General features: G+C 38.2%; 2 pseudogenes; one reads left to right on the top strand and one right to left on the bottom strand.

The window, feature by feature from the left end:
* Window positions 1–905: 905 nt before the first annotated feature.
* Window positions 906–4301, bottom strand: LOC109092930 (annotated as a pseudogene).
* Window positions 4302–7718: 3417 nt separating this feature from the next.
* On the top strand, window positions 7719–11589 carry LOC122137946 (annotated as a pseudogene).
* The last annotated feature ends 9423 nt before the right edge of the window (window positions 11590–21012 follow it).

A 21012-nucleotide genomic window follows, 5' to 3' on the forward strand; every position in this document is an offset into this window, starting at 1 on the left:
ATTATTTTACAAATATTAACATTTCACTTATCACACATTACCACAAGAGGCCTCTGGAGCTTATCAGAATTACAAAGAAAACCTTAATCAGTTGTACTTAAGTACATCTTTTACACCTTTTACGAACCCAAAGAGTGTTTCTGATGTTACAGCTTGGTGATTGTACTATGTTACTATGTGAAAAAAGCAAGCTCTTCCTATAGGTTTTCTAATCACCCAGTGAGGGCCACTGACCTTGTACACATTTACACAAGACATCTGTATCTATAGAGCTTGCATCGCCATGTATTAACCCTTACTTTATTCATCTATAACATCTTTACTTTGAAATGACTTGCTCTTCACTTTCACTCTCACCCCTAAGAAATGTATCCATGGTCGCTTTTCTTGAATCTGATTTGGAGGAGATGTGTTTCGACACTGTCCATAACAGTGCACAATTGGCTGAGTAGTTAATCTGTCACATTATTGGATAACATGAAGCCATTTCAAAACATGGCTGAGACGGGGTCTCAGGTAAGAACCAGAGGAGTTTGGATTGGGTTCACCACTTTGCTCGCTCTATAAGCTTTTTGTGGCTTATGTGGATTTGCAAGGACTGACTGTACAAACACTACTGTTTCAGTGAATTTGAGACACCCTGTACTTCTTAATCAAGGGAATTGTAAATGTACTGCAGATTAAAATAACATGTTAAAAATGTTCTGGTTGTATATTATAACTTCATTAACATTCCACCCCCGACCTGTAGGAACTGAGGGCCATTGTACAGTTCGATGATATTATCATTACAGCTGGTGTGCTGCTCCAAAAGCATGTAATTAAAATGCAATAAAATATCAAGACAAAATGTGTATTTTCAGTACCGCACAAGTGATTGTCAAAGACTGAAAGAAATGTACAGATTTGCAGGCACATATTTAATTAGTTGGATTCATCAAAGCCTATTCATCCCGCTCACTGCCAGAACCTCAATCAGATGAGGAATTATAAAAAGCTACTGTATGCAGATTAAAAACACAGGACCATCTCATCGATTTTGTGCCTTTTCCCAAATTTCTTCATTATTTGTTCCTTGTTCAGTGTTTAATGACTACAGTGTGACAAATGAGTACAGATGACAGGACAAAAGATGAAAAAACAGACATCAGAGGAGGAGGAGTGAAGATAAGTGGAGGAGAGGCTGATAAATGAAACCGAATGTCCCCTGATATTCTGCACGCTGCATTTTGACAAACATCTCACCAAAATCTGGCAAGAAAAATTCCACAGAAAGAAATTTGAGGGCCACAGGAGTTTAAACAGTTTTGCTTTAACAGAACTGAAATTTCAGAATATTACCAAACAACAAATGAGAGAAAAAAAAAAAAAGAGAGCACCGAGGAAGACAAATGTGTAGACCCTGTGGAGAGAGGCCCCCTCTTAAACAGCTAAAAATAATATTAAAAAAAGAAAAGAAAACTAACATTATGACTTTTGTTTGATTTTTTTCCACCTCTTTACTTGAAAAAAATACTTTAAAAAGTAATAAATTAATAGATAACAGTTGGTGTTGGTGCAAACAGATACATGGCGGTGAATGTTCTGATGGGGAAGTATTTTGGGTGGGGTGGGACCAAACTAGGCCTCCTCTTCTAGGGCCGCTCAGCTGATTTGAGGAGGTTGTCTTTGCTCCTTCTCTTGACATCCCAATTGTAAACGCGTGCCATATCTGGGAGAGTAGCAGTTAAGGGGGATCTGAAAAGGTTGGCAAGTATTTCCTCACACTGCCACTTGAAAGAACATGTTACACTTAGATGACACGAGAGTCTTCAACAAAACGTTAACTAACGGATTCTAACAGATGGTGGGAACAGGTGGCACTTATGGCCTGTATCTGATTTAACCAAGGAGTTCTTCCTTGAAAGAAATCAACAGATGTCAAACAAATGTCTGACTAACCATTAAAATACATCACAGTTTGCTGAGATGCTGAGAGAATGTGATATGAATTTTGTATAGAAATATTTCTCCTGATTCACTCACTGATCACATAACCAACACTAAACATACCGAAATATCTGCACGGTTTAATATTAACGTTTCCCATCACATTATAGCTATGACACTATTACTTCTTTTCCACCAAATTGGTGCAGTGCATAACTCCATCTCTCTCACAGCTGGCCTCTTTGCTAAATCTAAACAAGATTCATTATTACATATCTGATAACAAGTAACAAAAGGAAGTGTCTCAATGCTCTCCACTGCTCTACACACCAAATATTGCATTTTTTTTAATCAAATAAATGTAGCCTTAGTGAGTATAAGACACTTTCTTTTAAAAAAAAAACATTAAAACATCTTGCTAAACCCAAACTTTTGAATGGCAGTGTGTATATCTGACAAGATATTGATCTGACATTTACATTCACATTTTTAACTAAGACAATTATTCAATTTAAAAGATTTTAGGTAAAGAACTAATCAAATGCAATGCGCACATAATTATGGAAAAGACAAATACAAACCTGAGTCTCTCTATATATTTGCCATTTTTTTAAAGGATACTGACTTCAGTGGTTGTGAACTGGTCTCTAAGGAAGTCCAGGTCCTCTTCCAGAGAGTCCAGATTCCGGGAAGCTGTAGCCAAGTTTTTCTCCAACAGTGCCTGGGCCTCATCAATATCATATTCCAACATGACATTAGCCTGGTACACAAACACAAAAACCATGGCTGTGAGCTAGTTTGTCACATTAACGATTAATAGACAGCCATGGTGATACACTGCCAATCAAGGTTCATCAGTTCATGAGGAGCTTAAGCTGCACAATCCCCTACCAACACTCTTACAACACAACTGAGCTGCACAATAGTCTAAAAAGGAAAAGCTATAGGCAGTAAACATCAACACTTTGAATACTGAAAATGTCAAAACAGCAATATTCAAGTCCTACCCTATTTTTATTTACATAATATGATGTATTTCTCATTGACCAACTCGGGGGGAAAAAAGAGCAACCTGATTTTTTCCATCTGTACATTATCTGTCTGGAGATATAATAAATTAGATATTATCTGTCTGGAGACTTATCTGTCGGGGAGAAATTAGATATTTATCAATTGTTTATTTCATGTTCACTATTAAAACAACGACACACAGTAGTCAGTGCTTACCCCAAGCCACAAACACACTTTATCTGTGGGTGGGACAGAGGCTTTGCAATAGACATTGTCAGCCAACAGAAAATGTGTCTCCATGAGATCTGTAGTGTCCTGGGATTAAGCAAACAAGAAAACAAACATTAATAGATGAGGACAAAGTGTGAGAGGACAGAAAACAAAACACCCATTTAAAAAAAGCACATTTTTAGGCATTAGAGAGTTGATCTCTGAATTTGCTTCCCTCCAACCATTTGCAATATATGGAGTATATGGGAGTTTTAATTATTTGTGATAGGCTCACCTTCATTTTTCTGCATGGGCCGTTTAGCCGTAGGATTTCTAACGTCTGTTTGATTTGTGGGATCTGGCTTTTCAACCTAAGAAATACAAAAAAATATCAGAGTAAAGTGGAATTAGTGCCAATAATTTATGCTTAATCTGAGTAATTAACCTGATTTTTTTTTTAATGCAGCAATAAATCACTGTTTATTTGTTCCTCATAACAAAAGAAAACGATAGTCAGCAATGATGCAAAGGAAACTGGCAGCCAGTTAAACAGACATAGTCTGTATAGAAAGAGCATCCTTTAGCCTTGACACAGAAACTAATCATTGACTATTACTCTACCGCGTAGAATAGATCAAAAGCAAACCTGAGTTTCTTCTGAGCCAGATTGAGCTCCATATATTTATATTTCTGATACTGTTCATCCAGCTTTCCTCAGCACGGCGTCTGCTGTGTCATTGCCCGGCAGCTTCATGAATGCATCCACATCTTCCTACAGAAGCACAGTTACAGTCCACATCTCATTAACATCTTACAAGCTTCCGTTAAATGAATTACATCCTGTGTAGTACTTAAATACTGATTAATCTCGTGTTATATCTCATTTAAAGCCCACTGCACCCTAAAGACATGAGCTAGCAAAGCCTGCAGCCTTATAAGGAGAGCAGGGCGCTTTCTACCAAAGAAAGCCCGTTAAAAACCAACACGCCGCTTTCACGGGAAACTGTCGACAGTTACCGGACATGAAAATAAACTATCCTGTCATAATCCCACTGACCACAAATATTGCTTCGGGATTCCGAGGTGTTTTTTTCTTATTTTCCAGCTCCTGCATTGCCACTCTCTATGGTCGTCGCCATTTTGGAGAGACTCACGGCTCTCTCTTCACGCACGCGCCCCGTTGTTCTTACGCACGAGCGCTGCCTGCAAAATAAAAGTAACGGCGTACAAGGTCTCTAACGGTGAGCCACTTATGTATTTTTAGGGCCCACTCAAGTTTTAATTTGGTCATTATCTCAGTAAATGTGTTTGAAAATGTTCTCTGAGTTCAAATTCGGTACCTTAGTCATGGTGAACTTATGTTTTGTAGGCTTCGTCACTTAACAAATCAACCAGCAGATGTCAGTGTCGCCCAAACGACCCACAGACAGAGCACGAGGCGCTGGCCGTGCGAGTGTCTGTGCTGGCGGTGACGAGCCAGAAGTGTGATCTCAGACATTAATTTATGCAAAACATTCCTTTAAGATAAAGATTTTTTTTTTTTTTTTTTTTTTTACATGTAATTTGTCGCAGGACTGGATGGTAGAGAGGGGTGTGGTTGCTGATAGTTTCACTCTCACCTTACAATAGCGAATGTACGGAATAACTAAAGAGTGCTCGTTTTGTACGATTGATTAATAATATTATATTATTAGCAAAATATCTTTATACATAAATGAAGATATTTTAAATCTCCCTCCTTTGTTTATTATATTAGAAATGATCTAAAATACCTTCGCAGATGCCCTTATAGTAAAATGAAAAATCAAAAGGCATTAAAACGGTTTTGTTCGTTTGTATATAACTTGTGATTATATTTTCTTTATTATTATTATTTTGTTGTATTATTTAAAGTATTTTTTTTTAATGTTATGTTATATATCTTGTTTGGCATCAATATGGTTCTATTGTGTTGAGCCTTCATTAACAGATTCTTATTTGTATACTTATTAATGACATTTTGTATTTAATAAAAAGTGTGATCTCATACATTTAGGGTAAAATGAAAAAAAAAAAAGATAAATACAATGGCCATTTATCTTCAATCCGATTTTAAATGATAATGAGTCAGCGCTCTGTTCTGCATACTAAAATGATGCAATACAACATCACCAGTGTTTAAGTGCAGGCCTTCACTGCATACATGTGAGAGTTTGGGTGTGAAGGACCTCAGTAAATGTTTTCTGAACACTGTTTGGTCTTGAACACTGAATATTTTCATTGATAAATTTCTGTATCTCTCACCACAATAAAAACTGAATAAGTACAATGCTAAAATGGAGTAGATGTGTACGGGTATGTACCTTAGTCAGCATACACCCATATATAATTCTTTGCTAATTAGTTTTTTTTATTATATTTTTTTAACTTCCTGTTGATTGCTAATGCAACACTGAAAATACAACAAAAAAATCCTCATAAAAAACTCTGTAAAGCATATGTTTGTGACAATAACAACAGACTGTACACCTGTCCCTCACAGCCTTGTTTTCTTGCACAAAAATAAAAATAGAATGTGTACCCTGACCTGACTAAAGTCTATGGTAGTCTTGCTAATCAAAAGACTACTGATTGAGTCAGAGAGTGAGCTATGAGCAATGCCACTGAGCTTAGCATGTAACCTCAGGTTGCTTCGGGCAGACTGTCCTTGTGTACTCACTTCTGGATAAAAAGGTTTAGCTGAACCGACTATAAATTCTGTATAGAAAGAGTGTGCTTGACCAACCTGCTTGCCTGAAATTATAGTGTGGCTGCTAATACAGGGCTGGAGGTTCTGTTGATTAGGTGACTCAGGAAATGAATGCACGCTGATGATGATTTATGGCTGTTGCTGAAATCAGTGTCCAGTTAGAAACAAGGGTATATACAAGATAGAGTTCATGGCTTCATTTAAACCAGAGATTTTCAACCTTTTTGACCCAAATGCCACCCATTGTCTATTCAGAGCCTCCTCATATAGTCTAGAATGTTTTCATTTATACATTTTCTGTTATGATGAAAAATCTTTTTTACGAAAAGGAGCTAGGAGTGTGAGCAGCAAATTAAAATAATCAACTGCATTTCAATTTTGTGATTCCGGATGTTTTAAGATCTGCATGTTCTTCAATAAAAAGCATAGGGGATGAGATACATTTCTTAATAAAATAAGAAATATAATGTCAGTTTACCTGTTTACCCGATTATAAATAGCTCCATTATTTATGTTAATGTAGCTCAGTGGTAGTGCATTGTGTTAGCAGTGCAAAAGGTTGTTGGTTCGATTCCCAGGGAACACACATTACTGGTAAAAAATGTATGACCTAAATGCACTGTAAGTCGCTTTGGATAAAAGCGTCTAATAAATGTAATATAATTTTAACATCTTATGCTCTCAGCATGCCTTTTAGATGAATGCAAGTGGTTCACTGGATTGTAATCATCAGAGAACCACTATAAGTGCTATACAGCACCTTTGTCAAATGCCATTCTCCTCAGGTTTAGATATGTTACTCCACTCTCATATGTTTGCTATGAATGGGGAATATACTACAATGGCAAAAGCTGTTTTGAATCACTTTTATGCTTTTCTGAGGTCAAAAAGTCTTATGTGGATATTTCCAATATTTCCTTATATCGGGGCAAAAAAGTGTAGAACAACGTTATCTTCAAGAAATACACTGTATTTTAATGTTGTTTTTTAATATTTCTCTAACTAAACTTTGTATGTAAAAAACATAGATCCCCTCAAGAACCGCTGAAGAACCAAATATTTTTGTGTGTGTCTGTGTGTAGATTCCCTTCTGTATATTATTAAATAAAACTTCAAATTGATGAAGAATGCTCTGAGCATGGCACAATAAATCAGATTTTCATTAATGAGCATGAATATTCAAAACAGATGTTAAATAAGGACAGGAACATTGTTACCAATGACACACTTATTAAAGAATTTTAAGAAAGGGCCTAAAAGACGTCAGACCATATGCATCTCTGCCAACAGAACAAAAAAAAAAACAAGTCCACTGGTTTTTATATGACCAACCAGATAAGTTTAGGTCGTATTAATGATATTCATTAAGGCAGACTGCTTTATTACCCATGTTATTATGATCCAAAGTCACTTCCAGGAAACATAAAAGAGATTAGTTCATGTTGTACTCAATTCACACAGTGTGATGGGCCTGTGCTTTGTGAATTGATGTGCAACTTCAGCAAATGAAATTAAGTGTCATCAGCTCAGTCCTTCCCGTTAATAGAACCACAACAAAGACCATTTCACTTGGACCTCTTCAGATACGTTTGAAAGCACACATACGCCATAAGCACTGGGCAGTTACAATGATTAACAGGCATGTGTTTGGTATCAGTGCGCAGGGCAGTGATTTCAGGCGTCGTGTTCGTCAGAACTGCGTCAGAAGCGATGAACTCACTGGAGGGGAGGGGACTGGAGAGGCAGACTCATAGCGCAGCGAGTATCAGCACTGGGCGGGTGTGAGGAAACCTCTGCGAACGGGGGAAATCTAGCTTATTCTGTTTATTTTGGAACGACAAAAAAAACAGGCGTTAATTTTTTAATCTACTACAAGCATTAAATTATTCAGTCTCGTGTCTCTAGTCTCCGCCTGAAGAGAAAGACGGGCGAGTTTAACGTGCGTGAAGAATCGTGAGCGGCAGCGCGAGCTGGAAGCATCTTTTCAGGACCTTGGACAGAGCGCGCGCATACAATGGCACCAGTGACGACAGAAGAAGCACATTTCGGTGAGTAAATTGTTGTTATTTATCATTTTAGGAGAACATATGGTATTTGTGCATGGTTAAAGAACTGTTTTTTGGAACGTGGCTCAGTAACAGTAACGCGGCTTTTCACTGATGCGCGAGGACAGGCATAAACAGGCGCGTGCTCTATTAGTAGCCTATGACATCACTGGTGTATGAAGATGCTTAAACGAGTTGAGATGTTTGTCAGAAGCCTTCGGTGATAACGTATTAGTCACATAAGTGTACGTGATTTGTTTTCTGAGAGAAAGACAAAAGGCTGACAGAGCATCTTAGTTGATTCACTGGAGAGGTGCTGCACCCTCCACGAAAACGGAAATTTCCAGATTCACAGACACTACTGCAACTGCACTGCCACATGGTTGTTGCTTGTCAGGCTTTTGTAGCTTAATCGAAATGAACAGTTCTTTGTAAATGTAAATAGTAATCTCCGCCATGATTTAAGAGACAGTGATCTCCTGAGACCTTGTTCGGTGTGGAAAAAGTGGCATTATTTTTCTTTGCATGGTTTTACATGTTTTTAACCATTAACGTGAACACATGTCAGTGTTTGTGTTGCCTCAGATGCAAAACAGTTTATATAATCTCTCTACTTTCCCCTATTGAAGGTGTTTTAATATTTTAAGGCAACAGTAAGTCTACATACATCTAGTAAATAAATAAATTATTGGTGTGTTTTTTTTCTCAATTTCCTGTTTTATACATAGCGGAGGTTCCTGTGAGCGTGGCAGTGGTGAGTGTGTTTGGCATGGTCTTCAGCGTCTCCATCTTTGCATGGATTTGCTGTCAGCGCAAAGGCAATAAGGCTAGTAACAAGACCCCACCCTATAAGTTTGTCCACATGCTGAAGGGAGTTGACATCTACCCTGAGAGCCTGAATGGAAAGAAGAAGTTTGGAGGAGAAAAGACACCAGAAGCTCATGGAAAACAGACCCTCAGTCCCAGCGGTGGGCGGTCAGAGCTCCATTTTGGACCTGGAGAAACGAGATCTTAATGGAAACTTCACTTCCAAGTCACCAACCCTCCAACTCAAGGTGCGTAGCTCCCCAGACCTGGACATCCCGTCTCTGCAAGCAGGCTTTGGGTCAGGTGGTAACCAGGAGGCTGGTACTCCAGAAAGCATTCTGTCCAGTCAGACACCGACACCGGCTGTGGAGAAATCTCAGGACAAAGAGGGTGGCCTGGGGACACTCTACTTTTCGGTTGAGTACAACTTTGAAAAGAAGGCTTTCATGGTTCACATCAAGGAGGCACAAAGATTGTCTCCCACTGATGAACAGTCATTGACCTCTGACCCCTATATCAAGCTGACCTTGCTGCTGAAGAAGCACAAGGTGAAGACACGTGTTTTGAGGAAGACTCTGGACCCAGCCTTCGACGAGACCTTCAGCTTCTATGGAATCCCATATGCACGGGTTTCCCAGCTGGCTTTGCACTTCATGGTGCTGAGTTTCGACCGCTTTTCACGTGATGAAGTGATCGGAGAGACCCTCGTTCCTCTGGCTGACATCGACCTATCCGAGGGGCGCGTCCTCATGAGCCGAGACATTATTAAAAGGAATGTCAGGGTAAGAATAGCTTTAATTATATTTCTTTTGATCAAATTTTCACATATATACATGAATATGCATGTATTTAAAATATAAGACTATTTACAATGAACAATGTATTGTATATATAGACAGTCAGAAGTTGGTCTTGCTTACTGCGGGCAGTCAATGACACACCCAAGTCTGGATAGACAAACAATTAATGGTGACAGTTTTGTCCATTGGGTCAATAAATAATCATTACCATCCATCTCCACAGGTTGTAAATTTTTAATTGACCCACTAATGGACCACATATGACTCAGTGTTTCTGCCTTTAAATACTGACTGCATGTATTTAGGCTGATAATAAATGAACTAACCTGTTAATAAAGAGTCTATACCAATTTTCTTGTCACATATAATGCACTCCTAAATGCATTAATGGCTTTGTTGAGGACTGAAAGGCCACATACCTTATTAAAATAATAGTAAACGGGGCAGAAGTCATAATCTTTGACAAAATCTTGTTTTGGCAACACAATTTCACTGTTGTGTGCATAAGAATCCACTCCATTTAAGCTGAAAGGAAAGCTATTATCTTTCATTGGTGACTGTGGCTGCATATAGTTAAACACACACATATTATGCCTCTTTGGTTGAGAGACATTCCAAGTCATCACTGTGGCAGCAGCAGAACCCTGCTGATGTGTTGCCAAGGCAACATGCTGCCGTGTTCACACATAATTGGAGTCATACATTGGTGTTGTGCCAAAGGAATGATTCACAGTCAGTTGCTCGTAATGTTAACGCACTTAGAAGTTTGTCTTCTTAAACCTGCCTAGGGTTAGCTGCCCAAATGTGAAATCATAAAAAAGAAGGTGTTTTGGGCTTTGTGATGCTGATTGTGTCCAGGAAACCTTGCAAGAACATATAAATAAATGTCTTGGTTCTTTATCTTTTTCTGTAGAGGAGTGCTGGTCGAGGAGAGCTACTTCTATCCCTGTGTTATCAGTCGACCACCAGTACTCTGACTGTGGTGGTACTCAAAGCCCGCCACCTGCCCAAGACTGACTCCAACGGACCCTCGGGTGAGGTTAAAGCACGGGTCAGATAGAAGCTGTCATTAGCTGAAGCACCATGGTTAATATATATATTTATATAGGGGGAGGAGAGAGAGAGAGAGAGAGAGAGAGAGAGAGAGAGAGAGAGAGAGATTGCAGACATTTCAAGAACTGCATGTTAAAAAAAAACAATACTTATTGAGGAAAACACAAAAATAATTTTACAAAAAAATAAAATTACATTTTGATTGTATGTTTTTTATTAAAATAATTTTAATAGTTTTAATATATCAATAATTATATAAATATAAATTTTAGTATTAGTAATAATGATTATAATAATAATTTTAATAATAACTTTATTATTGTGGTGTGTTTTTGTCTTTTTTATTTTAGTTTTTATTAATTTTTATTTCGGTTGTAGCTTGTTTTAATACATCAAGTAAAACTAAATGAAAATGAGAAATTTTGCCCTTGCCAGCTAGATGAAATAATAATTAAAATATTTTTTAATATATTTTGTTTTAGTTTACATTTATTTCATTTCAAGTAACATGTTGTTTTCTATGGTTTTAGTCAACCATAATAAACATGATCAACACTTCTCAAGCTGTATTGTCCATGATCTCCCAGTGCACAATGAATCATTTCTGTGAATCGACTGAAGTATTGATTCTCTGTCTCACTCTGTTTATTCTCTTCCTGCCATCTTTTTTAGACCCTTACGTGAAGGTGAACCTGTTCCAGGGGAAGAAGCGAGTGTGTAAGAAGAAGACGCATGTGAAAAAGTGCGCCCCCAGTCCCGTCTTCAATGAGCTCTTCGTTTTCGACCTGCCCTCAGAAGATGGCCTGCGAGACACCAGTGTGGAGCTCCTCCTGCTGGACTCTGACAGAACGTCCCGTACACCTGTCATTGGCCGGCTCCTCCTGGGCACCTCCTCCCCTGGCACCCCGGGCGAGCACTGGCGCGAGATCTGCGACCAACCGCGACGACAGATCGCTAAATGGCACGCGCTGTCCGAAGACTAGCTCTGTTGGTTGCATTGCCGACAGATGCCAGGAACTGTCACTGGAAATTCATGGTTGAGTGGGCAGGATTTGAACTGTGGACTTGTCGCGAGTAATGTCCTCTGTCAATCAACTAATCTCAGTCATATCATTGGGGTGGGGCTTCTTCTAAAGGGGGAGGCGGCAGCTGAACCCGACCAATTAATGATTCCAAAGACTGTCTCAGATGCCCGATGCCGCTTTTTCTTCATGCTTCATTCGAAACCTGATCGATCACCACTTTGTGCAGTACAGAATGTCATGTTGCTATTGCTGTTCTTCTCACTGTCAATAATACTCCATTATGCGATAAAATTAAAAGAAAATCCTGGTAATGTGATGATGTAAATTAACTGAATGATCTGTTTATTTTTTAAGAAATGCTTTTATCTTTTGTTTATTCAGATGTTAAAATTCATTTATTCTCTTCCTTTTATACTTGATTTCTCGACTTTGGTTCGTTTTTGTGTTTTCTGCTTGACGTTTTTGTAAGTTAACATGGTGTGGAAGCAGCCTAAATTAGGCACGGACTAGCAGAGACTGATGTGTTACTGCGGGACGACTGCACGAACTGAACAGGATCGCATGCAGTGCGTGTGTGAGTGTGCGTGCCTGTGTCTGTGTGTGTGTGTGTGTGTATATATAAATGTGAATGTGCGTGTGTGTTAGTTCAGTCGAGTGTGAGACAGAATGTGGAAATGATATCTGTATATCTGTATTGCTATAAAATACCCAGTTCTGAGAAAGAAATACAGTGTGTCTCCTGTCATATAGTTCATCTAAATTCATTCAATCTGATGGAGCAATATTTGTTTTAATGCTATTTACTGTGATGAGCAGGAAGTCTGAGTCAGTGGTTTTACGTCACACACAAAATCAATACTAGTGATTAGCATTAGAGAGAAAGATACAGATGAAGTAGTCAAGTCAAGTCATCTTTATTTATATAGTGCTTTAAACAAAAAAAGATTGCGTCAAAGCAACTGAACAACATTAATTAGGAAAACAGTGTGTCAATAATGCAAAATGACAGTTAAGGGCAGTTCATCATTGAATTCAGTGATGTCATCATGCAACTCAGTTCAGTTTAAATAGTATCTGTGCAATAATTTGCAATCAAGTCAACGATATCGCTGTAAATGAAGTGCCCCCAACTAAGCAAGCCAGAGGCGACAGAGGTAAGGAACCAAAACTCCATCGGTGACAGAATGGAGAAAAAACCTTGGGAGAAACCAGGCTCAGTCGGTGGGGCTAGTTCTCCTCTGGCCAGATGAAACCAGCAGTTCAATTCCAGGCTGCAGCAAAGTCAGATTGTGCAGAAGAATCATCTGTTTCCTGTGTTCTTGACCCGGTGGTCGTCTGAGACAAGGTCTTTACAGGGGATCTGTCTCTGGGGGCTCTAGTTGTCCTGGTCTCCGCTGTCTTTCAGGGCTGTAGAGGTCCTTTCTAGGTGCTGATCCACCATCTGGTCTGGATACGTACTGGATCCGGGTGACTGCAGTGACCCTCTGACTTGGATACAGACTGGATCTGGTGGCTAGGGTGACCTCGGAATAAGAGAGAAACAGACTACTATTAGGGTAGATGCCATTTTTCTAAAGATGTAGCAGGTACATCGGGGTGTTATTGGAAGTGTTCCCAGTTCCAGTTTACCCTAAATAATGCAGCCTAAAAATCCTTTTAACGGATTTGGATATTAGCAGCATATTAGTGTGTTATGTGTAAGCCAGGTTAAAGAGACAGGTCTTTAACCTAGATTTAAACTGCAAGAGAGTGTGTCTGCCTCCTGAACAATGTTAGGTAGGTTATTCCAGAGTTTAGGCGCTAAATAGGAAAAAGATCTGCCGCCCACAGTTGACTTTGATATTATAGGTATTATCAAATTGAGTTTTGAGAACGCAGCGGACGTGGAGGACTATAATGAAAGAGCTCATTCAAATACTGAGGTGCTAAACCATTCAGGGCTTTTTAAGTAATAAGCAAGATTTTAAAATCTATATGATGTTTGATAGGGAGCCAGTGCAGTGTTGACAGGACCGGGCTAATATGGTCATACTTACTGGTTCTAGTAAGAACTCTAGCTACTGCATCTTGGACTAACTGGAGTTTGTTTACTAAGCGTGCAGAACAACCACACCCAATAAAGCATTACAATATCTAACCTTGACACTGAGAGCATAGGCCGTAATTTAGATATATTTTTGAGATGGAAAAAATGCAGTTTTATAAATGCTAGAAACGTGGCTTTTCAAAGGAAAAGATTGCTATCAAATAGCACACCTGGGGTTTCTAACTGATGACGAAGAATTGACAGAGCAGCCATCAAATCTTAGAAAGCCTTCTAGGTTATTACATGCAGAGCTTTTAGGTCCTATAATTAGCACCTCTGTTTTTTTTCAGAATTTAGCAGTATGAAATTACTCGTCATCCAGTTTTTTTATATCGAATATGCATTCTGTTTGTTTTTTAAATTGGTAGGTTTCGCCGGGCCGCGAAGAAATATAGACTCAATATCATCAGCTAACACTGAAAGCTAACACCGTGTTTCCTGATGATATTTCCCAAGGGTAACATGTAAAGCGTGAAGAGTAACGGCCCTAGTACTAAGCCTTGAGGTACTCCATACTGCACTTGTGATCAATATGATACCTCTTCACTCACTGCTACGAATTGATGGCGGTCATATAAGTACGATTTAAATCACGCTAATGCCACTTCCATTAATGCCAATAAAAAGTGTACTAGTCTATGCAAAAGAATGGTGTGGTCAATAGTGTCGAACGCAGCACTAAGATCCAATAGCACTAATAGAGAGATACAACCACGATCAGATGATAAAGAGCAGGTCATTTGTAACTCTAAGGAGAGCAGTCTCAGTACTATGATACGGTCTAAATCCTGACTGGAAATCCTCACAGATACCATTTTTCTCTAAGAAGGAATATAATTGTGAGGATACTACCTTTTTTAGTATCTTGGACAGAAAACTGAGATTCGAGATCAGTCTATAATTAACTAGTTCTTTGGGGTCAAGTTGTGGTTTTTTGATGAGAGGCTTAATAACAGCCAGTTTGAAGGTTTTGGGGACATATCCTAATAACAATGAGGAATTTATAATAGTCAGAAGAGGATCTATGACTTCTGGAAGCACCTCTTTTAGGAGCTTAGATGGAGTAGGGTCTAACATACATGTTGTTGGTTTAGATGATTTAACAAGTTTATACAATTCTTCCTCTCCTATAGTAGAGAAGGAATGGAACTGTTCCTCAGAGGATCTATAGTGCACTGTCTGATGCAATACTGTAGCTGACGGCTGCATGGTTACAAATTTATCTCTAATAGTATCGACTTTAGAAGTAAAGTAGTTCATAAAGTCATTACTGCTGTGATGTTGGGAAATGTCAACACTTGTTGATGCTTTATTTTTCATTAATTCAGTCACTGTATTGAATACATACCTGGGGTTGTTTGTTTTCTTCTAAAAGAGACGAAAAGTAATCAGATCTAGCAGTTTTTAATGTTTTTCTGTAGGATAGGTTACTTTCCCTCCAAGCAATACGAAATACCTCTAGTTTTGTTTTCCTCCAGCTGCGCTCCATTTTCTGGGCTGCTCTCTTTAGGGTGCGAGTGTGCTCATTATACCATGGTGTCAGACTGTTTTCCTTAACCTTCCTTAAGCGTAAAGGAGCAACTGTATTTAAAATGCTAGAAAAGAGAGAGTCCATAGTTTCTGTTACATCATCAAGTTGTTCTGAGGTTTTGGATATGCTAAGGAATTTGGATACATCAGGAAGATTACTTACAAAGCAGTCTTTTGTGGTAGAAGTGATGGTTCAACCATACTTGTAACAAGAAGTAGAATTTACAGTTTTAGCTATATGAAGTTTGCACAAAACTAAATAATGATCTGAGATATCATCGCTTTGCTGCATAATTTCAACACCATCAACATCAATTCCATGTGACAGTATTAAATCTAGAGTATGATTTCGACAATGGGTAGGTCCTGAGACGTGTTGTCTAACCCCAATAGTTCAGAATGTCTATAAATGCTGATCCCAATGCATCTTTTTCATTATTAACATGGATATTAAAATCACCAACAATTAAAACTTTATCTGCAGCCAGCACTAACTCGGATGTAAAATCAGAAAAACTCTTTAATAAAGTCTGTATGGTGCCCTGGTGGCGTGTACAGTCGTGGCCAAAAGTTTTGAGAATTACATAAATATTAGTTTTCAAAAAGTTTGCTGCTAAACTGCTTTTAGATCTTTGTTTCAGTTGTTTCTGTGATGTACTGAAATATAATTACAAGCACTTCATACGTTTCAAAGGCTTTTATCGACAATTACATGACATTTATGCAAAGAGTCAGTATTTGCAGTGTTGGCCCTTCTTTTTTCAGGACCTCTGCAATTCAACTGGGCATGCTCTCAATCAACTTCTGGGCCAAATCCTGACTGATAGCAACCCATTCTTTCATAATAACTTCTTGGAGTTTGTCAGAATTAGTGGGTTTTTGTTTGTCCACCCACCCTCTTGAGGATTGACCACAAGTTCTCAATGGGATTAAGATCTGCGGAGTTTCCAGGCCATGGACCCAACATTTCAACATTCTGGTCCCCGAGCCACTTAGTTATCACTTTTGCCTTATGGCACGGTGCTGCCATCGTGCTGGGAAATGCATTGTTTCTTCACCAAACTGTTGTTGGGTTGTTGGAAGAAGTTGCTGTTGGAGGGTGTTTTGGTACCATTCTTTATTCATGGCTGTGTTTTTGCCTTTTTCCAGATGCCCCAAACAATCGGAAAGGGGCTTCATCTGAGAATATGACTTTGCCCCAGTCCTCAGCAGTCCATTCACTATACTTTCTGCAGAAGATCAATCTGTCCCTGATGTTTTTTTTGGAGAGAAGTGGCTTCTTTGCTGCCCTTCTTGACACCAGGCCATCTTCCAAAAGTCTTGGCCTCACTGTGCGTGCAGATGGCGCTCACACCTGCCTGCTGCCATTCCTGAGCAAGCTCTGCACTGGTGGCACTCCGATCCTGCAGCTGAATCCTCTTTAGGAGACGATCCTGGCGCTTGCTGGACTTTATTGGACGCCCTGAAGCCTTCTTTACAAGAATTGAACCCCCTTTCCTTGAAGTTCTTGATGAACCTATAAATTGTTGATTTAGGTGCAATCTTAGTAGCCACAATATCCTTGCCTGTGAAGCCATTTTTATGCAACGCAATGATGGCTGCACGCGTTTCTTTGCAGGTCACCATGGTTAACAATGGAAGAACAATGATTTCAAGCATCACCCTCCTTTTTACATGTCAAGTCTGCCACTCTAACCCAATCAGCCTGACATAGTGATCTCCAGCCTTGTGCTCGTCAACATTCTCACCTGAGTTAACAAGATGATTACTGAAATGATCTCAGCAGGTCCTTTAATGAAAGCAATGAAATGCAGTGGAAAGGGTTTTTTGGGATTAAGTTAATTTTCATGGCAAAGAAGGACTATGCAATTCATCTGATCACTCTTCATAACATTCTGGAGTATATGCAAATTGCTATTATAAAAACTTAAGCAGCAACTTTTCCAATTTCCAATATTTATGTAATTCTCAAAACTTTTGGCCACGACTGTATACAGTAGCCAGTACAAACATCACAGGGGATTTATCATTAACATTTGTTTCTCTGGATAATGTTATATGAAGCACCATTACTTCAAACGAGTTATATTAGAAGCCTGCCCTCTTAGAAATCCTGAAAACATTGTTATAAATTGAAGCAACACCTCCTCCTTTACCTTTTGGATGTGGCTCGTGTTTATAACAGTAATCTTGGGGTGTAGACTCAAGACTTACATTTATTTATATATAAATATATATATAAACAATTACTTTAAATTGTAATATTATTTATTTAGTATATTATCTTGGCATCAGGAAGAACTCTACCCTCACAAAACCTGTGGGTGGGTTGCCAAGGCTTGGAATATCAAGAAGGGCCTGAATGTTCTGTTTCTCTTGGATCGGTGGCAAAATGAGCTAAAGCTCTATTCTTAGCCTTCAACGTCAGTACACTGAGCACTACACTGATGTGTCAGTGCTCCAGGTTTATAAAAGCATGTGTTAGTTAGTACAAACGTGAGTACCCACACTTACCATAAATACTTAATTGCCTCATAACCAATTCACATATTCTCTTGTGAGAGAGTGACAAAAAAAAAGCTAAGAGTCAGTCACTCAGAAAAAGACAAGCATACACATACTATCTACAAGATGCATTAAATGTAGATATACACACAGATGTTTGTATGCATGTGACAGTTAAAAAAATGTCATGCTGAGGCTAGAAGGAGAAACGTTAAGAATGAGAGGACAGGCAGAGGGGGATATCATAAAGTAACAGGAATTGTGAAAAGTGTGTGTGTGCTGTGCATGCAATCTATAAGATGACTAAGATTCTGACGTCAGGTAATATACAATGATGCGTCTGCTGGTGTCTCTCCAGTTATACATCAGAGAATAGGTCGGCATAAAGAGCACTGGGCATTGGTCAAACCACACACACACACACACACACACTGATCCATCATACAGATCTGCCTTCACACCTGTCTGCCCACAAAATGGAGAGAATAATGTCAAAAGAGAGCTCATACTCTATCATCAGTTTCTGCACACCTGAGAAACTGATCCTCTCAGTCACTAGTTCTGCTATGCTGTCTACTGCAGACATAGAAATCTGTTATCTAAGGCACCAACTAAATCTAAGTTTGTAATTTGCACATTTTACTAAGCTAACAATGTTATACTTTAAGCATAAAAGTACACACATACACAAGAACTAGGTAAATGATACATATAAGTTTGAATGCAACATGCAATTTAATTACAGAGATTGAAGACAGAAAAAAATGAATTGGATTGTAACGTACCTCTAAATATTCTAAGGAAGCAAACATATTCTTCATATTTCATTAATATTTTTTTAAAATCATGAATATAATTAATATAAAATGAGTCTGTTTGAATTTAAAGAGGGTAGAAATAAAACTGAATTAAACTTTAAAGAAATTCCTAATTGTAATTGTTAATCAGTAGTGTATGTCAAGACTTTGAACGTTAGGTTGTTTTAAAAAAGTGTAAAATGCTTTAACCCCTTAACTGTCACTCACGTTTTTGAACATAGACTTGAAAATGCACTTTCCAAACTAAAATTTTTATAATTCATGAATGAAAAAAAACAAATTTTAACATGATATTGATGTACCATTTTCGTGGTAATGCAATGTCTGATTTTAAAATGGGTTTTAAAGGATGAATTTTGAGATTTTAAGTTTTCAGTTGATATTTCATTTCTGATTATTTCTAAAGTGTGATTGAGAAAAAGGCAAACGAAGAAGACTTTTTTTTTGACAAGGTCATATGTTTTTTTATGATGTGTATTTTTGAGGGTGCACTCTTGTCATAAATTAATCTATTACTTTTCCTACATAATTTTTAACAAAAAAGATTGGTAAAATATCTATTAAGGGGTCTTAGACCTTTCTAACGGTATATAGTTTGTCATGATTAGATAAGGATTTAGTGAAGTAAACGTAGGTGTCCCGTATACGGGACGGGGTGACAGTTAACAGGTTAAAAGCTTCATATGTTTAAAAGTGTGAACCCTAGTGAAAAGTAAATACAATGAAATGTTTTTGAAATACATTTATTTCATGGTATACTGTATATATTACAAATACCTATTACGTATTTATGTAATATCATGCAATTGTACTTTTACTATACTAAACTGGTATAACTGAAGTCTGCTAAATTGGAACAACTAATTTTGTACTTAAAGCAATTTAATTGTACAGAAGTAGTGCTGAGGTCCAAACTAAAGATATACTTAAGTATATTTAATTGTGCTAAAGTGGAACTATTGCAAGTGTACTTCAGGTACACTTTAAATATCTTGGCTTTTAAAGACCGTTAATATTCAAAGATCATACAGTCCTCACCAATAATGACATTAAAACACATTTTAGGCTTAATATTAAAAGTGTGCATTGTACAATAAACAAATACTCCAAATAAATTAGACTTTTAATTTTTTTTATCAGTAAGTCTTGAGCGATATGTCAGTAAATATGTTAATAGATTTGAACTATACTTACTTTGAAATAAATGGATTTTAAATCATTTTATGATAACAGGATACGATTAATCCATTAAATGCTATCTATGTGGGCGACTCAGTAGGTTGTGGAACAAAGCTAGTATCTGAAAAGAACAGCCACGTCAACATTATCAGACACACGTCCCCACCCTGTCCAGTCCAGCTCTGCGGGAGCTGCGAGATCAAGCTGTGAATCAGCTCAGACTCTGTGTCTGTGTGTGTGTGTGTGTGTGTGTGTGTGTGTGTGTGTGTGTGTGTGTGTGTGTGTGTGTGTTTCCACGCTAGGATCTTTTATAGCTCTCAGATGTAATAGACATGCATTTTAAATGCTGCAGTATATCATGAAATGACAAATGAAGGATTGCTGTCTCCTTGCTGAGAAACAGCGAGTGAATGAGGCAAGGAGGTTATTGTCTAAACTGCTACATCTTTGGCAATACAAAATGCTGTCATTTGTCTTGCCAGTAAAGCTTAAATGAAACTGGGAAGTGCGGAACTTAAAAGTGAGAGAGAACATGAATGAAATAGATAAAAGTGGAGAAACAGTTGGAACTGAAATGGTCATAAACCTATAGAAAGAAGAAAAGGTGGAAATGAAAGAGAGGGAGGGAGTGAGATAAATGCAAAGGGAAAGGATTAGAAAGAGATAAAGAAAATGAGAGAACACTGAGTCTGTGCATTTGATGGAGGATCCTGATGAAATATTAGGGTGATGTGAGATGTACAAGAGAGATGAGGCATGTGAGGTCGGCTCTGACTTCTTGGCATTCAGAGCAGCTAGTGAGTGTCTCGACAGAGAAATAAATTATTAAAGGATGTAAATAAGATTAAATCACAGAAAAGAAATGGACCACTGTGATTTGGGCCTAAGGCCACAAACACACACACACACACACACACACACACACATATACACACACACAGCAGTGCCTTGAGGTACTGAATAAAACTCACTGATGACACATTTGTGCATGTTTTTTCTACAAGTTTTGGATCTTCTATTTTGTCTCGTCAGGCTTGACACCCAAACACCTCCACAGACAACACAGAGACTCTCATTCACAGGCGAGTCTCCCCAGAGACTGTCATCACAAGCTCAGGAGATTCATTTGAGTAGGAACTAAAAACGCTAATTAAGGCACTGCGTCATCCATTCAGATCTATTATTACCTAAAATGAAAAAGGAAAACTGCAGAAATGTAACTATGAGTGTGAGAGATCACCTGGTCTGAACCAGAGAGAGACACAAGAGCTGGGGGTTGGTTTAGT

The sequence above is a fragment of the Cyprinus carpio genome, chromosome B7 (genome assembly GCF_018340385.1).
Source record: "Cyprinus carpio isolate SPL01 chromosome B7, ASM1834038v1, whole genome shotgun sequence".
Lineage (NCBI taxonomy): Eukaryota > Metazoa > Chordata > Actinopteri > Cypriniformes > Cyprinidae > Cyprinus > Cyprinus carpio.